This window comes from Pteropus alecto, unplaced genomic scaffold, assembly GCF_000325575.1.
Source record: "Pteropus alecto unplaced genomic scaffold, ASM32557v1 scaffold36, whole genome shotgun sequence".
NCBI classification, from domain to species: domain Eukaryota; kingdom Metazoa; phylum Chordata; class Mammalia; order Chiroptera; family Pteropodidae; genus Pteropus; species Pteropus alecto.
Window position 1 is genome coordinate 60,473 of NW_006438868.1, and position 5,891 is coordinate 66,363.

Here is a 5,891-nt window from a genome sequence, read left to right on the forward strand (position 1 = left end):
TAGCTCCAGTATATCTGGATCTCTGTTTTGTTTTCTCATATGGTTTCTGCTTCTTTTTCTTCCCATTTTGGCTGCCTTTCCATGTCTGTTTCTATGTGCTAAGCAAAGCTCCCAAGTCTCCCGGTCTTATTAGAGTGTATTTGTGAAGTAAGTGTCCAGTGGTACAGTTCTGAGAGGGATTCAGCTGCAGGCCAAATTTAGCCTAAGCCTCTACCCCTCCGGGGCCACCTGTCAAGATTCATCAAGCAATCCACAGATGCTGTGCTTCTAGTTGCCTCAAAAGGCCACACCAGAAACTGAGGTCAGCTGCCTCCAGTGTGAATCTAGGCACTGCTCAGCAAGGAGCACCTGACTCGCTGAGGATATACCTGGATGTGGCTTGGGTGGGGCCATGAGTTGGGGGAGGCAGAGTATCAGGGAATCCTCTGGGCAGAGCGATCTCCATTATCCAGTTTGATGAAGTCATGGATATAGTGGCTCTGTGTCAGGCACACTGGTATGGGGGAGGGCTCAACAGGGAACAATGGATATCGCAGGCACTTCTGTACAGAGCGAGTTTCGCCTAGGCCCTCACTCTGACAATGTTTCCCTGTAAATCTCTGGTGCCCCTAAACGCAAGCAAATCGGCTCAGAGCGAGCAGGTCTGTCACCATGAAAATCCACTCTTGGCCGTGGCCCCTTTAAGAGGCTTCTGCTGCTGCTGCTGTCGCAGCTTCTGTCTCACTCAGCTGCTCGAGACCAGGCAGCTCCGCGTCCTTGCTGCGTCTTACCTTCTGCCATAGCAGGGTGATTTCTTGTATTTCTCCCTATTTATATGGCTTGTTCATCTAGATCCCAGGTGACTTTTCCTTGCTGCTGCTCCTTGTTTCCATCACAGCTTTGATTTGGTTGCCAGAGGGATGAATAGAGCCTCTATCATCTACGCCATTTTTTTTCGGCCCTCTCCTTGTTAATTTTCTTAAAGCCTAATCCTGAGCCCCAATTTCCATGGGCTTAACCTCCCATCTTGCTCCATTTTAACCATTGAAAACTGCATTGATCTCTCTTGCCCATTTTTAAGTGTTTTTGTTTTATTATTGAATTTTGAGGGTTTAAAAAATATATTCTGGACACAAGCATTGTGTTAAACATATGATTTGAATATTTTCTCCATCTGTAGTCTGTCTTTTAATTCTCTTAACAGTGTTTTTTGTAAAGCAAAAGTTTTCAATTTTAATGAAGTTCAATTTATCAAGTTCTTTTACAAGTGATACTTTTGCTGTTATATATAAGGACTCTGCCTAAATTAAGTAACAAATAATTTATCCTATTTTTCTATATTTTTTATAATTTTATACTTAGACTTATGATATATTTAGAATTAACTATTGTATAATGTGGGTAATTTAGTTCAAGGTTTAATATATATATATATTTTTTGCATATGGATGTTCAATTGTTCCAACATCATTTGTTGAAAATATTTTACCCTCCTGGGATTGAGGGACAGCTGCTATTGTTCCTTTATTGGGCTTTCCTCCTGTGCAGCCTACAGGTGGGCACCATCTTGCCTGCATTGAAGCCTCTCCCAACATGGCCAATTCTGAATCTGCATTGGCCTGGTGAGATAGGCTCACTCCATCCTATGACTCATTGAGACCTCGCCCTATCCAAGTTAAAAAAAGACCCTGGCAAATTCATTGCCTGGCAACAAGCCCTACCCTATGATCTTGGTGGAGGCTCATTTGACATCAATTAACAGTCCTTGGCTCACCCATCTCCAGACAAACTTTCATTGGTGGGGAACCAGCACTGGCCAGGGTTGCAGTATCTCTTGAACCCATCTCTAGGGTTTTTGGGCCCAAGACAGGCAAAGGCTGATCTTGATGTGATCTCAGATCTTTTCAAGTGGTCACAGGCTCAGCAGTGGTACCAAATCTGAATCTGCATTGGCCAGGTGAATCCTGCTTGCTTTCCCCCGGTGACTCCTTGAGACCCCACCTCACCCAACTCACTAATTGCCTGAAACATATTCATAGCTGGGTAACCAGCCTCACCCAGCCTTCTCAGCAGGAGGCTGTTTTAGCAACAATCAATAGGCCTCTGCTCTCCCACTTCATGAAACAATTCCAGTGGTGGGCAACCAGCCCCAGCATGAGCTGCAGTATTTCTTGAATAAATCTCAGATATTTGAGGGCCTGAGTCAGGCAGCAGCTAGACTCACTGTGCACTGAACTTTTGCAAAAGGCCACAGGCTCAGCACAGGCACCAATATTGAATCCGTATTGGCCTGTTGAAACCCACTCACTTTACTCTGGTGACTCCCTGGGAACCCGCCCCACTCAACTCCTGTACCATTCAAAGGATCTTTCAGCTGCTGAGCCTTACAGGCAGCTGGCATGCAGCCTCAGGCCTTGGGGTTCCCTGGACCTCCGATTAGTTGTCCCAGGTCTGGTACTGGTGGCAATCGGCCACAGTTCACAGCGTAGTCTCTTGCACTTGTTTTCAGGTCCAGCACAGGCAATGATCACCCACAGATCATTTGTATCTCCTACCAGATAGACCCGGATGGTCATGGGCAGCAGCTGACCTTGGCTTGCACCAGAGACCCTCCCAAGGGGCCATAAAACCAACACACTGAGAGTCTGGCATCAGATCAAAACAGAGCAGCACCCGATTAGCCCTATAAAGCAGCACGAGCCCACTTGAGCAAATCCTACTCTGTGGGGTCAACCCCCACATAGCAGCTCATACCTTGTGGGTGTGGCCAATCCTCACAGCAGGAGAGCTAGAGAATAAACCACATCCTCTGACATGCTAACAAGGATTAACTACAGGAAACAAGGATTAACTATAAGAGGAGCACACATACAGTTTACACAAGGGACATTCCTGGGGTTCCTGGCGCAGGTGATCAGGGAGATTGCACCACTGGTCCGCAAAGAGTGCCTACGACATAAGGCCACATGAGCAAGACTGGGAGACTTAACAAATCTACCTAACATATAGAAACAAACAAAAAGAGGCAACCAAAATGAGAAAACAAAGAAACATGTCACAAATGAAACAACAGGAGAAAACTTTAAAAAGAGAACTAAATGAATTGGAGGCAAGCAACCTATCAGATATAAGGTTCAAAACACTGATTCTATGGATGCTCAGTGAACTTAGGAGAAGAATAGATAAGCTCAGTGAGGACTTCAACAGAGAGAGAATAAATATAAAAAAGGACATAGAAACCATAAAAGAAGAACCAGTAAGAAAAGAATATAAAAATAAGCTAAAGGAATTTATCAACACCAAGCCAGCATTACAGGAAATGTCGAAGGGACTTTTTTAAGAAGAAAAAACATGTCTCAAAAACAGGAATAAAGAATGGCAATACCTACATATCTATCAACAAGTACCTCAAATGGAAAAAAATTAAGTGCTCCAACAAAAAGAAAGAGTAGTTGAATGGATAAGAAAGTAAGACCTCTCCATATGCTGCCTACAAGAGACTCACTTCAGATTAAAAGACACATGCAGACTAAAAGGAAGGGAATGGAAAAAGATATTGCCTTGATGGACCTAGAGGGTATTGCGCTGAATGAAGTAAGTCACATAAAGACAAATATCTCATGATTTCACATACTTGTGGAATCTAAAGAACAAAATAAACAACAACAAAATGGAAACAAACTCATAGATACAGAGAATATTTTGAGGGCTATGAGATGAGAGGGAAGATGGGGGGTGGTGGAAAAAGGCAAAGGTATTAAGAAGTACAAATGGATAGATACAAAATAGTCATGGAAATATAAAGCTGAGAATTCTAAAAAGCATTAAGAGAAAGGTAACTAGTTACTTAGAAGGGAGCTCCCATAAAAGTGTCAGCTAATTTCTCAACAAAACTTTGCAGTCCAGAGAGACTGGTATGAAATATTCAAAGTGAAATAAAAGAACTTACAACCAAACTATTTTACCCAGCAAGGCTACCAATTAAAATGAAAAGTAAGATAATGAGCATCTCAGACAGGAAAAAGCTAAAGTATGTCATCATCAACAAGCCAGTATTAGAGGAAATGTTAAAGGGACTTCTTGAAAAAGAAGAAGGGGAAAAACAAATATGAATAATAAAATGGCAATAACTATGTACTTATCAATAATCACATTAAATGTAAATGGATTAAATGCTTTAATCAAAAGACATAAGGCAAATGAATGGATAAGAAAACAAGACCCATACATATGCTGTCTATGAGAAACCCACTTCAGATCAAAAACATGCAAACTGAAAATAAAGCGATGTAAAAAGATATTTCATGCAAATAAAAATGAAAAAAAAAACCTGGTGTAGCAATACTTACCTCAAAAGAAAATAGACATTAAAACAGGCTATAATAAGAGATAAAGAAAGACATTACATAATGATGAAAGGCTCCATCCAACAAGAGGACATAACACTAGTAAACATTTGTGTACTCAACATAGGAATACCTACATATGTAAAGCAAATACTGACAAATATAAAAGGAGAGATCGACAATCATTGTAGGAGACTTCGACAGCCCATTGACACCAATGGACAGACTTTACAGACAGAAAATCAACAGGAAAACAGTGGTCTTAAATGTCACACTAATCCAGATGGATTTAATTGAAATTTTCAGTGTTTTACCCCAAAGCAGCAGAATATACATTCTTCTCAAGGGTACATGGAACATATTTCAAGATAAGCCACATATTAGGCCACAAAATAAGTCTCAGTAAATTTAAAAAGACTGAAGCCATATAAAGCATCTTCACCTACCACAACAGTATGAAACTAGAAATCAATTACAAGACACAAACTGAAAAACACACAAACACATGAAGGATAGATAGCATGCTACTAAACAATGACTGGGTTAACAATGAGATCAAGTAAGAAATTAACAGATACCTTGAGACAAATGACAATGAAAACACAACAACCCAAAATCTATGGGACACAGTGAAAGAAATCCTAAGAGGGAAATTCATAGCAATACATGCCTACCTCAAGAAACAAAAAATGGTGTTAGGAAAACTGGACAGATACATGCAAAAAAAATGAAGCCAGACCTTCTTATACCATATATAAGAATAAACTGAAAATAGATTAAAGACTTAAATGTAAGATCCCAACCTATAAAACTCCTAGATGAAACATAAGCAATAAACTCTCTGACATTGTTCTTAGTAATATTTTTGATATATTTCCTCAGGTAAAGGAAACAAAAGAAAGAAAATAAACAAATGGGGCTACATCAAGCTAAGAAGTTTTTTGCACAGCACAGGAAACCATCAACAAATTGAAAAAGAAAACCTACTAAATAGGAGAAGATATTTGCCTATGGTACATCTGATAAATGGTTAATATCCAAAATTTATAAAGAACTTATATACTAAACAACAAAAGAACAAACAATCCAATTAAAAATTGAGTAGAGGACCTAAATAGACATTTCTCCAAAGAGGACATACAGATGGCCAAAGATATATAAAAAAATGCTCAAGGTCATGAATCATCAGAGAAATGCAAATTAAATCCACAATGAGATATTACCTCATACCTGTCAGAATGGCTATCATTAATGAATCAAAAAACAAGTGTAGAGGAGGATGTGGAGAAAAGGGAACCCTTGTGCACTGTTGATGGGATTGAAAATTGGTGCAGCAACTATAGAAGTTTGGAGATGCCTCAGAAAGTTAAAAATAGAACTACCTTATGACCCAGCAATTGCACTTCTGGATATTTATCCAAACAAAAACAAAACATTAGTTTGTAAAAATATATGCACCCCTATGTTAACAGCAGTGCTATTCGCAATAGCCAGGATAAGTGCACATCAATAGACAATTGAATAACGAAGTTATAGTATATATGTGTGTGTGTGTGTGTGTGTGTG